The sequence below is a fragment of the Salmo trutta genome, chromosome 8 (genome assembly GCF_901001165.1).
Source record: "Salmo trutta chromosome 8, fSalTru1.1, whole genome shotgun sequence".
Classification (NCBI taxonomy): Eukaryota; Metazoa; Chordata; class Actinopteri; order Salmoniformes; family Salmonidae; genus Salmo; species Salmo trutta.
In genome coordinates, this window is record NC_042964.1 from 48,010,455 (window position 1) to 48,028,619 (window position 18,165).

General features: G+C 44.0%; 1 protein-coding gene and 1 long non-coding RNA gene across 2 annotated transcripts in view; both read right to left on the minus strand.

Moving 5' to 3' along the window:
- Positions 1 to 18,165, minus strand: part of LOC115197987 (exocyst complex component 4-like) — a 244,656-nt gene that overhangs the window by 159,044 nt on the left and 67,447 nt on the right. The gene's annotated exons all lie outside the window — the stretch shown is intronic.
- Positions 8,850 to 9,338, minus strand: LOC115199133 (uncharacterized). The gene is made up of 2 exons (XR_003879353.1): positions 9,141 to 9,338; positions 8,850 to 8,976 (listed from the first exon to the last, which is right to left on the minus strand). It is a non-coding gene; the product is annotated as an uncharacterized LOC115199133 (long non-coding RNA).

Here is an 18,165-nt window from a genome sequence, read left to right on the forward strand (position 1 = left end):
ACAATGTCTCATTGGTTATGGCACATTCGTGTGTGTATTATTCCCCTAACCAACCTGCACAGGTAGTGTAGCAATTTAATGTATATTAAATTGAACGAGACAGTGATATCCAATCAGTTGAGACTGGTTAGATATCGTACAGCGTAACCTGACTTATTTCACGAAAAATGACTGGCGTTTCTTCGCCAGAGGTTACGGATAGCCCAAGCTGAGATCACACAGGATTCCCGTCTAACGCGGGAATTCACTATGAACAAAGAGGAAAACAAAAATGGCGGCTCCCCTTTGTTAGCTTAGCATCTGGCGCAATGCTTAGCTTTCCTTGCGCGGGGTTTCCCCCTCGCCGCACAAGGGATGTTCCCTCCAACAAGGGAACGGGTTTACTTGGTGACGTCTCACGTTCAACCCTTAACCTCTCCCCGTTACCCAACGCGAGAGGTAGAGAGATAATAACTTCGCTTCGGTCAAACGAATATATCTACTCTAATTTCCGTAATGGCTGGCTCATATGTCCTCTGCTCTAGGAATTACTTATGACCGAGTCAGATCACTCCTGAAAGCGATCGACAGAAATAACACTACGTTAGGCCCAACTAGTATTATTTCTCAGAATGCCTGCATCGGCTGGTACATATGCCCTAGCTCGTAGCATTCAGTAGACCCCCTTCACACTGGCTTTGGTCAGATATACAACAGGGGTCGTTCTCTCCCGACCAGTATCTGGGTCAAATGGAACAACACACACACACTTCTCTCCCGCACTAGTCCTGCCTATAGCTATTAATGGAATGTATATATATTGCTACACAATTGATATGGAATAACACAACAGTGCGGCCTAGTCCTATCTTAGATGCCTCACACGGGGCGCCATATGTCGTGACGTTGTATTAGTTAATGTGACGACTGTTGCTCATCGAATGATTAACGGTTTATAATTACGTGATTAAATGAATTAAGCAATGAATCAAGCAATTATTAACTCATTAACCTGGGGCACCATGGGAACATTGTTTTGATTGAGTTTCTATTTCCCAAATTAACTCAAAGGATATCAGAATATCGATTACAACAGTCGCTAAATTAATCAATTTCCTCTACAGTCTCATAATCTGAAAGTCGTATAATCCGGGAATCTGCACGGACCCGGGCTTTACCACTGAATTTACCACACCAATCTTAGTTGATTATTTATTTACTAGCAAGCTAAAATGATGATAAAAATGCACATACACAAAACACAGTCTAGCTATTGATTAGGACTTAGTATAACGGGCCAACACACTATGGCGCTTGTTACCCAAAATGGGGATTTTAAAGAGAGAGAAAGAAAGGAAGTACACGAGAGAAATATACATTTGGGTTCATTTGTCAGCCATGCTTATTTAACTAGCCTTGCCCCGAACTGCCGCTCTTATGGGTCAGAATATAATGATGTAATTACGTGTTGGAGTTCTCAGGTGGGAAGCTCCGCGTGGGTCGTTTAGGCTTCTAAATGACGCAGTTCTCCGGCGCAACTCTCTGGTTGTCCTCACGATGTCAGTGTCCTTCTTGGCTAAGTGGTCTGATCCTCACCCTTGATCGGAAAGGGGTCTTCTGAGGACAGACAGCTCTGTAGCTCAGAGCTCACAGCTTCGGCTCGAATGGTGTCGATACCACGATTCAATGGAGAGTGGAGGCTGGGTGGTTCGGCTTGAATTCACCCGCTTAGACACAGCTACTCGTCCGTAGCTCGTGTAGAAAAATATTTCTTTGTCTTCAACCTTGTGTTTCGTTTTGGGGTTCGTCGACTTTGTTAGACCTTAGCTGCAGCTTGGGGTCAATAGTCTCCTATGTTAATTCTTCACTCTCCTGTCTTATACCCTCGGGTCAGAAGTGGGTGTAACAGCCTTTAGGGCAATTCTCTGGGCGGACCAAGTAAAGGGGGCAAGGCTTAGATTTGGCTAAAAATCCGATTTTAGACACTAACTTCACATTTCATCTTTATCAAAACATTCTGTTTGATTTGGATATTTTCCAAACAGCGTACAATGTATAAACATCAGGCATATACTGGGAAAACTCTTAAGGGTACAATGTTTTCATAATAACGTCATCTCTTAACCTTTAAAAACAAATACAAAAGTTACATACATTTTAATATTCCACTTTTCGTCATAACCACCATTGTGGCTGACGGAAACCATTGTTCCAAAGTCCCTTTATTGCATGTTTAATGTTCTGAGGCCAGTTCTCCATTGTTAGGACAAAGGAATTTCTCTGTGGCCTAAGTTTATTCTGGGCATGAGGTGTCATAAAACCCCCACATCTTCAGACCCCTAGATCTCTCCTCCTCTGTTGGGGGTTTGGGAGATAATCTGTAGGGTGGTGGTCTCCTGTACCCTGACCTGATCAGGACAGTCATGACACTGTACTTGGTGTGGTGCTGCACATTCCAGAGATACATTGGGCTGATATAATCACGGATATGGGGTCTGGGAGTTTGTTGGCGTGTCTGTGTGTGTCTTACAGAGGAGGGTGATATCAGTTTCATTGGTATTTCAATCTAAACTAGACCTCTAAGTCTATATTACAACAGACAGACAACACCTACTGATGGTGTTGAAGCCAGTCTCCAGTCAGCTTTATCCTGCATTGACGGTGTGAAAGCCAGTCTCCAGACAGCTTTATCCTGCATTGATGGTGTGAAAGCCAGTCTCCAGTCAGCTTTACCTGCATAACCCTGCATTAATGGTGTGAAAGCCAGTCTCCAGTCATCTTTACCTGCATTGATGGTGTTGAAGCCAGTCTCCAGTCAGCTTTACCTGCATTTATGGTGTTGAAGCCAGTCTCCAGTCAGCTTTATCCTGCATTGATGGTGTGAAAGCCAGTCTCCAGTCAGCTTTACCTGTATAACCCTGCATTAATGGTGTGAAAGCCAGTCTCCAGTCATCTTTACCTGCATTGATGGTGTTGAAGCCAGTCTCCAGTCAGCTTTACCTGCATTTATGGTGTTGAAGCCAGTCTCCAGTCAGCTTTATCCTGCATTTATGGTGTTGAAGCCAGTCTCCAGTCAGCTTTATCCTGCATTGATGGTGTTGAAGCCAGTCTCCAGTCAGCTTTATCCTGCATTGATGGTGTGAAAGCCAGTCTCCAGTCAGCTTTACCTGTATAACCCTGCATTAATGGTGTTGAAGCCAGTCTCCAGTCAGCTTTACCTGCATTGATGTTGAAGCCAGTCTCCAGTCATCTTTACCTGTATAACCCTGCATTCAAATGTACATCATAACAATGTTCCCTCAGCCTCCTGATACTCTCTGATAGTTGTAATGAAACCCGCTCCATTGTAACGCATGGAGACAACTCCTCTCTCGTTCCCCATCCATCCATCCCCTATTCTCATTACAAAGAAGAGATGCTTTCATTCCATTCAAAAGCTTTTAGACTTCATTTTCTCTGCTGTTTCCATGAAAATTCATTTGTGTGGGAACGGCTTCTTGTTGCTAAGTGGAAAGAGTGCCCAGGTTCTAATTCTCTCTCTCCCTCCCTCTCTCCATCCATACTTTTCTGCTGATTCAATTAAGACTCAAATACGCCCCCAAGACAAAGCTGCTGCCGCACACTCACACCAGGCACAGCACAAGAGAGGGAGAGAAAGTAATCCGTAATCATGAACTTTCTAACAAACAGACGCGTAACGCACACATGATAACTCCTCCGAGTATCACAGTCATAGAGGACCTAGTATTGTTGGCCAACACTGAATTCACCCCAAGTATGGTTTCTATCAGAATGCCCGGCTAAATCTGCAACAACGTGTGTACTTTCCGATTATGGTGGCAAATGTAATTTCCTGCTCTTAACATCTGCATCAGTGTCAGACAAAAGAGGCATGGAGTGACCCCAATGATCCTTAAAGTCCCAGGTGTCGCTGCCAAATGGGCATGGACAACATGAATATTTTATTGGGAGTGTTAATATTCATGATGTTTCTTTTCAGAATCATCTGGACAGAATAGTATGGCTCTGATAGCAGGTCAGAGGTCAGGCTCCTGGCAACTCATAAACAAAAGAGAACATCCAGGCTGAGTGTGTGTGTCTGTGTGTCAGTGTGTGTGTCAGAGTGTGTGTGTGTGACACAGTGTCTATCCCCAGTGGTAGAGGCTGATCCAGGATTAGCCAGAAGGGCGTGTCCATACCCCGTGGGAGAGCAGATGAGGGAGGTAATGAGGTACCACTATCACCACATTATACAGGCCAGTCCCTCCAGTACCCCTCCCACCACTATACCACTATCACCACATTATACAGGCCAGTCCCTCCAGTACCCCTCCCACCACTATAACACTATCACCACATTATACAGGCCAGTCCCTCCAGTACCCCTCCCACCACTATACCACTATCACCACATTATACAGGCCAGTCCCTCCAGTACCCCTCCCACCACTATAACACTATCACCACATTATACAGGCCAGTCCCTCCAGTACCCCTCCCACCACTATACCACTATCACCACATTATACAGGCCAGTCCCTCCAGTACCCCTCCCACCACTATAACACTATCACCACATTATACAGGCCAGTCCCTCCAGTACCCCTCCCACCACTATACCACTATCACCACATTATACAGGCCAGTCCCTCCAGTACCCCTCCCACCACTATACCACTATCACCACATTATACAGGCCAGTCCCTCCAGTACCCCTCCCACCACTATAACACTATCACCACATTATACAGGCCAGTCACTCCAGTACCCCTCCCACCACTATAACACTATCACCACATTATACAGGCCAGTCCCTCCAGTACCCCTCCCACATCTACAGTCCTGCCCACCCAACACCTCCAGACAGACACCTGGAGAGAAAACACACACACACACACACCTCAACATCATGTCGAGGCCATGGTGCACTTGCTTCTAACATACACACCTCCACAGACACACACCTCCAGACATACACCGCCTCGACAGCCTCCATCCCCCTCCCACGGCGCCCTCCACACACTCCGCAGCACACACGCAATCAAGCCAGTCAGTGACTTAGTGAAATTGCATTAGCCACACTTTCCTGGGTTTGATTAGAAATGGTTTGATCCTGTGATGTATTCCGTCCGTGCCCGGATCTAGGGGGGAAAGGGAGGACGTGCACTGCCTTCTCTAACACACTCCACGTCTCTGAAGGCCAGAGTGTGTGTGTGTGTGTGTGTGTGTGTGTGTATGTGTTTCATAATACACAGGGACCAGAAGTGTGCAGGTAAAACATTCCTAATCCCTCATTTACAAGCAGTGTGTGTGTTGGTGTGTGTAGCACAGTGTGTGTGTGTGTGTGTGTGTCTATACAAGTTTGTATGTACTGATACTGCAACGTAACAGCCAGACACTCAAAATCATTAATTTACAAAGTGTGTGTACACATGTGTGTGTGAATGTGTATGTGTTACAATCTACCAAATACACAGACGGATGTCCAAACATTCATAATGCCTCATTTAAAAAGTGTGTGTTCGCCTTGCTGTGTCTGTGCATGATTGAAAGTGTTCATCTGTTTTAGTTGTCCTAGACAGAACACACAGATAGACCTCCAAACAGTGTGAGCGCACTGGTAACCCCTCAGGGAACAGGGTTAGAGGGCGTTTCCTTCTTTCTTACGGACGGAAGCGTGCGAGCTTCCGTGCGACTTTAGTGTGCATCTGTTCATCTGCCAGTGCCTGTGTGTGTATATGTACTTGCAATCCCCGTGTATGTATAGTACGAGTGCAACAGTAGGGGCCAAACCCAATCCACGAACCCACCCAACTCAGTCAGTTGGCTGGTGAATAAGGTCTCCCTCCCCATCTAGCTCTTATAAGATCAGGCCAGTTCAATAATGCATGGACCTCCCGGTCGGCACCAGACTCCCCATTCCACCAAGTCCTCATGTTTGATTGGCTCCTAATGAGACGCTTCTATTATTAAAATTCATTTGAAGGGACAATATCTGTTAATTGATTTGAATTAATTATTGAGTGTTGTAGCGCACCTAGTGGCTCGGTTGACCCCCAGTTTTCATAATAAATACACAGCTGTCAAGTGCAGACTAAGACAATAAGTTGAGGTACTAGATGGTTATTAATTCATGTGGATTATATTCACTTGGAGACTATTACAAACAATGGGGATTTGGAGAGGCAAAGGCAAACTTTCAACAGCTGGGTGAAGTGAATGTCATCATCTTTCAAAGGTGAGAACCCCTGCAGTTCTATCCCCCCGCCAGAGGGTGGCACTGTTCTGTTTTTCAGCCTCAGTACAACGGAATGACTGACGTGTGACCTAAAAGGCAGCCACAGCATATGATTCAAATAATCAACTAACAGAGTCAGAGACTGCAGTGTGTTACCAGCAGACAGACAGCAGACAGACATCTCACAGTAGAATGGCTTTGGTGTGCAAAGCTGTTTGGCTATTTGAAGAATCTCAAATATAAAATATATTTTCCTTTGTTTAACACTTTTTTGGTTACTACATGATTCCATATGTGTTATTTCATAGTTTTGATGTCTTCACTATTATTCTACAAGGTAGAAAATAGTAAAAATAAAGAAAAAACCTTGAATGAGTAGGTGTTCTAAAACTTTTGACCGGTAGTGTACATATGAGACAATCGAGTCAGAAGGGGAATATTCTGACTTTTACGTTCCTAATGTTAAAAGAGAGTACTGTTTGTTCTTCAGATCCACTGCTGAGGAACACTTTTAACCCTTACCTTGAGAGTGTCACACTGCCTGGATTTAGGGATCGACTGGAACTGAGTTTGAGTCCGAGGAGTTTTTTTCTCCAGATCAATAATCTCAGTCAGACTCCGGCCGGTACATTTGTGAGTGTTGGAAAGACGGCAAGGTTTCATACCAGGAAAGCACTGACCTCTTAGTCTGCAGTGCTCAAAATGGAGAGAAGATTCTGCAGGCTAATTCAGGAGAGACAGTAGACATGCACTGTGAAGGTACAAAGAGTGACACCAACATGACAGTCAGATGGTTGCAGTACATTTCAGGATGGCTAGTGCAGTCACATCAACTTCACTAGAGAGAACTTCAGCTTTTACAAGTGTGGGGTACTGGAGGGACAGTGGTGTTTCCATCCAGACTTTTGCTCTGATGCATAAATATCAAATCAAATTTTACTGGTCACATGCCGTACCAGGCTGTGATACAGCCCGGCAGGAGGCTCTCGATTGTGCATCTGTAAAAGTTTGTCAGGGTTTTGGGTGACAAGCCACATTTCTTCAGCCTCCTGAGGTTGAAGAGGCGCTGTTGCGCAGTCGTGGGTGAACAGGGAGTACAGGAGAGGGCTGAGCACACACCCTTGTGAGGCCCCAGTGTTGAGGATCAGTGAAGTGGAGATATTATTTCTTACCTTCACCACCAGGGGGTGGCCCATCAGAAAGTCCAGGACCCTGTTGCACAGGGAGAGGTTGAGACCCAGGGCCTCCAGCTTGATGATGAGCTTGGAGGGTACTATGGTGTTGAATGCTGAGCTGTAGTCAATGAACAGCATTCTTACAAAGGTATTATTTTCGTCCAGATGGGATAGGGCAGTGTGCAGTGTGATGGCGTCATCTGTGTACCTGTTGAGATGATATGCAAACTGAAGTGGGTCTAGGGTGGCTGGTAAGGTGGCGGTGATATGATCCTTGACTAGCCTCTCAAAGCACTTCATGATGACAGAAATGAGTGCTACGGGGTGGTAGTCATTTAGTATGAGTGTGTTCTGAGCTCAGTTGGAGAGGAGGCTGTACTGATCCCAATGGGACAGACTTCTGACCAGCCTTATACAGACAAACAGGCAGCGGTGAGGTCTTCAATCTAAGTAAAGAGTGATGGAAGGAAGGAGATATAATTGACTACAGCTCCTAGGGTGAAGAGCAATCCCATTATATCATGGCTGTTATGTGTAGAAAAGAGCCCTTCACTTAGCTTTAGCACAACTGAGTAAAGAGGAGCGAAATGCCTTAACACCAATCCCATTACATTAGCCTACTGAACCAGTGTACACATAGCAAGAGGGGTCACTAAGCTACCCTATCACCATACGCATGGATATTCCCGGCATCTACTTATGAGAAAGGCTGTACAATCTGATACAATGGAGTTAGCTTAGCATTGAAACTAAGACGAGAAACAAAGCAGTCCGAACCTATCATTACAACCTACTCATACTTCATTAGAGCAACATCCCAATCTCACTGCCCTCTGAGGCGGAAATAAAAACAAAAGTGCTCCAACTTCCAATCAAGGTTCTATATCAAACAGCTATCTTTACTCTGTGGCCCCCTGACTCAGGCTGTAAAAGGGAGGCAGATGAGGGGGCACAGCCGAGTTCAACACACTATTAACTGTACGCTGCAGGATAGAGGTGTGGGGGGGTTTGAAAGGACGTTGCTTTCTATTTTCTCCCCGATGAAGCACCTCCTGCGTTCAGGCCGGAGTTGAGGGTTGAGGGGCATAGGGTTTGGGGGAGTTGGAGGGTTCAGAGGACGGGAGGTTCTCATCCCTCCCCCCTTCCTTCCTTCCTTCCCTCTCTCCTTTTCTCTTCTACAATCAGCCTGGGCTAGATTAAAGGTAAACACGGCTGTGACAGCCTCCCTATGATGACAGGGCCCATGCTGATTAAAATTAGCCCAGAGTTGGGAAAACACCCCCTCCCTCTCTTTATACCCATCTGTGATTAAGCCTCTGCTCTCTGTCAGCCATCACACCCCCTCCTTCCCCTCCTGCCTGCTGCCCTATCCCCTCCCTCCCACACACCCTCGTCCCCAGTGTCTATGTGTCTGACAAAATACAGGAGGAACTTTCCTCTCTCTTTCTCCTCATCACTTCATCTCTATATTATTCCCTGACATCTGGATGAACCTGAAGATGGATCAACTGGAGACCCTACATCCAGACAATAATAAACATGAACATACATCTAATATGTAGACCATCCACTATATCTACAACCCTATTCATCCACTATCTAGACCATCCACTATATCTACAACCCTATTCATCCACTATCTAGACCATCCACTATAACTACAACCCTATTCATCCACTATCTAGACCATCCACTATATCAACAACCCTATTCATCCACTACCTAGACCATCCACTATAACTACAAACCTATTCATCCACTATCTAGACCATCCACTATATCTACAACCCTATTCATCCACTATCTAGACCATCCACTATAACTACAACCCTATTCATCCACTATCTACAACCCTAATCATCCACTATCTAGACCATCCACTATAACTACAACCCTATTCATCCACTATCTAGACCATCCACTATATCTACAACCCTATTCATCCACTATATATACACACAACCCTATTCATCCACTATATCTACAACCCTATTCATCCACTATCTAGACCATCCACTATATCTACAACCCTATTCATCCACTATCTAGACCATCCACTATAACTACAATCCTATTCATCCAATATCTAGACCATCCACTATATCAACAACCCTATTCATCCACTATCTAGACCATCCACTATAACTACAACCCTATTCATCCACTATCTAGACCATCCACTATATCTACAACCCTATTCATCCACTATCTAGATCATGCTTTAGATCAACAACCCTATTCATCCACTACCTAGACCATCCACTTTATCTACAACCCTATTCATCCACTACCTAGACCATCCACTATATCTACAACACTATTCATCCACTATCTAGATAATACTCTATATCTACAACCCTATTCATGGATGTCACATCTTGTCATTTCATTGTTACGAACGTTCTGACGCCTGACGCTGTGAACGTTCTGACGCCTGACGCTGTGAACGTTCTGACGCCTGACGCTGTGAACGTTCTGACGCCTGACGCTGTGAACGTTCTGACGCTGTGAACGTTCTGACGCCTGACGCTGTGAACGTTCTGACGCCTGACGCTGTGAACGTTCTGACGCCTGACGCTGTGAACGTTCTGACGCCTGACGCTGTGAACGTTCTGACGCCTGACGCTGTGAACGTTCTGACGCCTGACGCTGTGAACGTTCTGACGCCTGACGCTATGAACGTTCTGACGCCTGACGCTATGAACGTTCTGACGCCTGACGCTATGAACGTTCTGACGCCTGACGCTATGAACGTTCTGACGCCTGACGCTATGAACGTTCTGACGACTGACGCTATGGACGCCTGACGCTATGAACGTTCTGATGCCTGACGCTATGAACGTTCTGATGCCTGACTCGATAATGAATTAGTTCAGTCTCTTATACAGTATAACTGTAACAATCTTATATTTTTCAAATTCTTCAGCACTAACTTCCTCAAAACATCCACAAGCTAATCAGTGTCTGTCCCCAGCATCTAAACGACCCATCATCTCCCAAGCAGCCTGCTGAAGCCCCGTTTCAGAGGAGAACACTGATATTATTACAACAAGCGCAGTGCATTTCCCGGAAAATCACGAGCTCCCAATCTCATTTCAACACTGTACTAATTCAATCACCTCCCACTGATGAGATCCTACAGCCTCTACTGGGCTTGATCTCCCAGAGCCCAGAGGGTGGGGAGACTGGAGAGAGATTTGATCTCCCAGTGCCCAGAGGGTGAGGAGACTGGGGAGAGGCAGAAAGACAATCAAAGACTAATGTTGTTTTAACCATTATCATCTGCCCACAGGAATCATGGCTGAGTCAATAGAACATGAAGCGCTCCAAATACAGGTATTATGACTGGAGGTTAGGGGGAAGTGGAATGCGGTATGTGTGTGTTTCTCTCTATGGCTTTATGTTGTTCTCTACGTTCAGTTTAAAAAGATGAATAAAAAAAATGCAACCTTTCTACTGTAATAGCCGGCCAAGTATCAAAAGAACCTTCCATTTCATCTTTCAAAACAACGAAATCACGAGGTGGTGTAGCAATTCAAAAGGGCGAATGAAAAGGTGAAGGGAAAACGTGCCATTTACTCCAAGACGTGTATTTCAGTATCAGGGACTAGAGCGTGAACCCTACACCATACCTGTGAACTAATATATGACGTGATAATACAAGATGGAGAGGTGCAATCCTGGTTTGATGTGTTGTATGACATTGTTCTAATACCTTCCACATGATCCTTTTCAGTCCACAATGGATCATGGCTTCACAGGCTAATGCCTCACTACGGATAACTGTGCTACAAAAACCTACCGTCAAAATACTCTGCCGTTCAAACTGCTGATGTTGTCAGACATATTGAGTAATGAGGAACCCTCTCCCTCCCTCAACTATGGTTCAACCAGCCCCCGTAGAGAAACTACTTAACTAATCATATAACCCATACAGCTGAGTACTAGAGACTGATTAGTAGTGAAACTAACTATGGTTCAACCAGCCCCGTAGAGAAACTACTTAACTAGACATATAACCCATACAGCTGAGTACTAGAGACTGATTAGTAGTGAAACTAACTATGGTTCAACCAGCCCCCGTAGAGAAACTACTTAACTAGTCATATAACCCATACAGCTGAGTACTAGAGACTGATTAGTAGTGAAACTAACTATGGTTCAACCAGCCCCCATAGAGAAACTACTTAACTAGTCATATAACCCATACAGCTCAGTACTGGTGACTGATTAGTGAACGGTGACATATTAGTGCATTACATGGCATAAAGCCATGTGTCTACTGAGAACAAGCTGTTAATGGGTCTATACGGACCATCTTCTATCAAGTCAGTGGTCTACACTGGGCATCAAGTAGCCTGCTCCCAGATCTGTTTGTGCTGTATCTCCAATTCCTATGGTAATTGTTATGCTAAACATTCACAGGAGTTGGCTATTCAGCAAAAACAGATCTGGGACCAGGCTAAGGGGAAAAGTAAGCAATTTTGTCAATTGAGTGGATAGCAAGCTCTTACCCAAAGTATCTATACACTATTCAGATGCTTTCTGTTTTGCAGTGATTTAATTTGGAGAGGGGGAATGCGAGGAACACAGAGTGTCTAAATGAGTTGGAGGAGTGGGGAAACAGCAGCGTAATTCAATTTCACATGTTTCTCTCCAAATGGAAGCTCTGCGGAGGCGATCATTGGTCCGCTGAATGTAAACGGATGTTTGTTTGTGTGTGAGTCGGGCAGGGGGGTGTGTACTGATGAAAAATCACAGAGGAATGAGGCTCAAATTAGTCTGACAAAGCTGTTTCATGGTCTAGTTTTGTATGTTTGTTGTAGTCTCAAGTTTGATATTTGTTTGATATTTCTAATAACTATTTTGTCAACTGTAGTCTAATTAAGCAATAATGTGCAAGGAGGTGTGGTATATCGGCAGTATACCACAGCTAAGGGCTGTTCTTAAGCACAACACAACGCAGAGAGCCTGGATACAGCCCATGGACATATACCACAAACCCCCGAGGTGCCTTATTGCTATTATAAACTGGTTACCAACTTAATACAAACAGTAAAAAGTATTTTTTGGTCATACCTTTTGAATATGGTCTGATATACCACGACTTTCAGCCAATCAGCATCCAGGAGCCAAACTACCCGGTTTATAAACGCAATTAATCTGGTAGCTACACTACATTTTAACCATTAAAAAAAATGTTTTAAAAATCTCACTGTGAGGTGAAGTATTTTATAACCTATACCAATAAGTCGGGATCACCGATCAGGGCCCGTATTTCCAAATTGTTTCAGAGTAGCAGTGTTGAAATGAATAGATATGGACAGCCACACTGCTAATCAGAGACTCTTATCATTTCCAGCAATTAACTGCCTGTTTTAACATACCCAAGGCTCCAAACTGAAAGCTGCACAAGCAATAACAACCATAATAGCTTCTTAAATGTACGTCTTGTGTTTAACTGAGTACTACTCTCTGTATCTGTAAAGACAGAGGATTTCTCTGTCACATAAAGTATTGTACAGTATCTCTTTAGCTCTTTAAAAAACAACTACTCTAACAAACTGTTTAGAAATGGCCATTTTAGTGGGGTCCTTTGAAATAATTTGACACAACAACATGGATCTCTGTGGCATTTCAGAGACCGGCTTGACTGCCGACTGGCTGTGACAGTCCAAACACGGGCTGTGACAGTCCAAACACGGGCTGTGACAGTCCAAACACGGGCTGTGTGGCTCGACTTCAGTATCAGGTCATTCATTGTTATTATAGGAAGGGAGGTCTAGTCTAGGAGACACACAGCCATTGGCGTGTACAAAGTACACAAAATAAGTGTGAATACACAGGCAGAAACAGGCAGAAAGAGACAGACGGACACTAGTGTTGTAACACCATCATTTTGACTTGAATACCAGGTTTAGCGTCACGAAACTCGATACCATCACGATACGCGATACCAAAACGATTCCACGGCAAAAGATTTTTGGCAAATTAGCCAAAGTCACAGAAAGGCACTTGATCCAGACATATTTTTTGAGTTCATTATCATTATATTTTTCTAAGACAGCCATGTTTGCATTAATTAATCAATTATTCAAATCAAACAATCAATACGTTTTTACATAACAACATAATGGTCATTTATTTGAATGGTAAATCTCTATTGATCATCTGGGTAAATCAAGATGTAGTCTAGGCCTGTTCACAATACAGGTGAAGGCATATTCAATAGGAGTGTGAGCATGCATTGAGTTATTGAGCTTGTTTCGGCTGATTTCATCGGGCTGCAGAGGAAAAACAATCTACTTCCTTTCCATTTGGGACTTGTTTTATTGTGCTGACCAACAACATTTGCATAGAAGAATAAATCTCTTATTTTATAAAATCATTCACACACACACAGTGAGAGAGACGTGACTGAAGTGAGGGAGAAGAAGTCAATGAACACAATTTTTGTCAATGTCTATGTTTTTTTAATGTCAATCAGAGCACCTTATGAGCTCTAGAACTACAAGGAGGCATCAGCTGATAGACAGACTTGACAGGCACGGTGCTCTAGAGCTATAAGGAGACATCAGCTGATAGACAGACTTGACAGGCACGGTACTCTAGAACTATAAGGAGACATCAGCTAATAGACAGACTTGACAGGCACGGTGCTCTAGAGCTATAAGGAGACATCAGCTGATAGACAGACTTGACAGGCACGGTGCTCTAGAACTATAAGGAGACATCAGCTGATAGACAGACTTGACAGGCACGGTACTCTAGAGCTATAAGGAGACATCAGCTGATAGACAGACTTGACAGGCACGGTGCTCTAGAACTATAAGGAGACATCAGCTGATAGACAGACTTGACCGGCACGGTGCTCTAGAGCTATAAGGAGACATCAGCTAATAGACAGACTTGACAGGCACGGTGCTCTAGAACTATAAGGAGACATCTGCTGATAGACAGACTTGACAGGCACGGTGCTCTAGAGCTATAAGGAGACATCAGCTGATAGACAGACTTGACAGGCACGGTACTCTAGAGCTATAAGGAGACATCAGCTGATAGACAGACTTGACAGGCACGGTACTCTAGAGCTATAAGGAGACATCTGCTGATAGACAGACTTGACAGGCACGGTGCTCTAGAGCTATAAGGAGACATCTGCTGATAGACAGACTTGACAGGCACGGTGCTCTAGAACTATAAGGAGACATCAGCTGATAGACAGACTTGACAGGCACGGTACTCTAGAGCTATAAGGAGACATCTGCTGGGCTGATAGACAGACTTGACAGGCACGGTGCTCTAGAACTATAAGGAGACATCTGCTGGGCTGATAGACAGACTTGACAGGCACGGTGCTCTAGAACTATAAGGAGACATCTGCTGGGCTGATAGACAGACTTGACAGGCACGGTGCTCTAGAGCTATAAGGAGACATCAGCTTATAGACAGACTTGACAGGCACGGTGCTCTAGAGTTATAAGGAGACATCAGCTGATAGACAGACTTGACAGGCACGGTGCTCTAGAGCTATAAGGAGACATCAGCTGATAGACAGACTTGACAGGCACGGTGCTCTAGAGCTATAAGGAGACATCAGTTTATAGACAGACTTGACAGGCACGGTACTCTAGAACTATAAGGAGACATCTGCTGGGCTGATAGACAGACTTGACAGGCACGGTACTCTAGAACTATAAGGAGACATCAGCTGATAGACAGACTTGACAGGCACGGTACTCTAGAACTATAAGGAGACATCAGCTGATAGACAGACTTGACAGGCACGGTGCTCTAGAGCTATAAGGAGACATCTGCTGGGCTCATAGACTTGATCCTCTCTCAATCAGCAGAAGACGTGAGACACATTTGACAGCACCAAAACTTCTTTCATGTTCTAGTATCGAACAAGTACAGAAGTTTAGGTATACCGTGCAACACCCTCCCGTCTGTCCTTAGATAATTAGTCAGGCACACAATCACGAAGGACAGAGCCACGCTATCGTACATTCAGACCAAGTGGATCAATCAATGCCTTAGTAAGGTCAAATGAAGAGAAAGAAGAATTAACGAGAGAGAGAGAGAGAGAGAGAGAGATCAGCAGACTGAACGAGAGAGAGGGTGAGCATGTACCTAACACCTTCCCTCAATTTAATCCTCTAATAATTATTGACTTTTCTCCCGGGGAAGTTCAATTCCATTTCAGGTTCCATTTATGAATATGATAAATCATAATTGGAAGGTCGGCGGAAGTCAAGAATCGATCGCTCAAATCAGAGTCAATGGCGTGGTTCCCCTTGAACACAGGGCACTGGAGGAGCACAGAGTAGATGAGTGATCTTTATATTAAAAGATAACAGCTAGATTGAGGGGATTATCACCTTTTCATTTGTAATCTGGGAACATGGGGGTATGAAGAGGATGTATTATCCCGAAATCCTGATTGGAGGATTCTGGATTTCCTGCTTATTCGCTCCTGATTCCGGAAATCCTCCAACTGGGATTTCTGGAAAACAAGGAAACGTATTGAAAGTTCACAAAATGTTGCAAGCCTGTGTGTGATTGAGCTATAAGGTATTGGTTCTCTAGAAGTTGTTGGAGAGATATTATCAGACTAAGATGAGAGGTGTTCTTTGCTATGGACCTGATTTATTTTGATTTTCCCATGATGTCAAGCAAAGATGCACTAAGTTTGAAGGTACGCCTTGAAATACATCCACAGGTACACCTCCAATTGACTCAAATTATGTCAATTAGCCTATCAGAAGCTTCTAAAGCCATGCCATAATTTTCTGGAATTTTCCAAGCTGTTTAAAGGCACAATCAACTTAGTGTATGTATACTACTGACCCACTGGAATTGTGATACCATGAATTATAAGTGAAATAATCTGTCTGTAAAAAATTGTTGGAAAAATGACTTGTGTCATGCAAAGTAGATGTCCTAACCGACTTGCCAAAACTATAGTTTTTAACATGAAATTCGTGGAGTGGTTGAAAAACGAGTTTAAATTACTCCAACCTAACAGGCTGACTACACCGCTCGTGTCGCATGCATTGCAAAATAAATTGTGAAATCTATATTATTCAATAATTGCACCCACACTGCTCGCGTGCGCCAACGAGTGTCTGCGTTGCCAAGGGCTAAAATAGAAGTCAGTTCCATTTCTGACGCAGATCGCGCTGCAAGTCCTGCCTCTCCCATCTCCTCATTGGTTTATAGAAGCAGGTACCCACGTGCCATCTCCTCATTGGTTATACCCACGTGGGTGACTAAAGACGAACGAGGTCAGTGGCGGTAATGCACCTAATTTATGAAAGCTGCCAACCGCAATATAAAGTCAAGAGAAGAAAAAGCCTGGAAGGATGAGAGATGACTAGAAACGATTCAGTTGACCATTTTATGTGTGGATTAATTGGTGGAGTAGAGGACCTTGTGCATTTCAGGTAAAATAACAACTCAATGTTTATATCCCAGGACAAATTAGCTAGCAACAGCAAGCTAGCTGAATAGGACAAATTAGCTAGCAAGTGCAAGCTAGCTAGCTAAATTGCCATATATGTTTAATGCTTTTCGATCTGTCCCCAAATTAATATAATTGGTTCAGAGTTTGTTTTGATATTTTAACCTGCGTGTCGTGATCGCGTTTGGTGTGGGGGGACAAAATACATTTATGCACGTTGGTGCACGCGCACAGCCGGTTTGGGTTCCGTGTAAGTGTATTCAAACTTCCGACTTCAACTGTAGCAATCCACGGCCACGTGTCTGTAGGAGCTAACCATTTTCGTGAACGGGGTGGTGTACCTAATAAACTGTGTAGATTTTGCTAGATTTGATTATTGGAGCTCTAAACATCACACTCCAACCAACTGAGCCAGCTGCACTATAAAACTGGCATCAGCCAATAGAGAAAGTGTACTGGTGATGGTTGACTGTGTGAATGGATTACTGTATATCGAGGTGAGATCTTATGTCTAGTAGAGAAAAGACTGCTCTCTTTAAGTGTTGCATAATCCCTTGGCCAGGCTCACTCAACATCTCTCAATCTCTCTCTGTTCTACAGTCAGCTTCATTTAAAAAAAAGAGATTGACCGTTGTCTCAAAGTCTCTACATGTTTTTCTAATTATAATGTATTCCTTCAGAAATCACTGAATGGCTTCTTCATACAGTGGTGTGATGATAAGTGACTTTTCACCCCCCCTCCCTTCATCCAAGTCGATTTATTTAACTTCTCTAAATAGAGATTCCTTGAATCTCTCTCTGCCATTCAGGTCCCTAGCAGTCTGCGGAACCCGAGCTAAGCATTGTGACAGCAGAAATGAAAGGCAGAGAAATCTCATCTTCGTTTAACGCTGCCAGGCATTCAACCACCGGCCCAAATATTGTTTAATTATCTTTTTCACATCTGAGCTACCGAGGGGTAAGGACAAAAGTTGGCGGCTATTTGAAGCACATTTTTTTAAGGAAATGTTAATCTGGACTTTTCGAACGGGGCGATCATTTTGTGTATGGTGCCTGTATGCTAGGTTAGCGTTGACTGGCGTTTCCTATCAAAAATTAAATCATACCTCAAGGCCTGCGAGGGAGGGTCGTTGAGATGTTTCACCTGTTTAATGCTAAACAGGTGACACTTAGCATTGCTGTGACTCACCTTAAAGTTTGCTCGAAATGCAATCATGGAAATTGTGACAGAATTATTTTCAGATCCTGCATAAATCGGTGTCTCTCGGAACCCCTCCTTTCGACGACCTCTCTCTCTCCTCCATTTTACA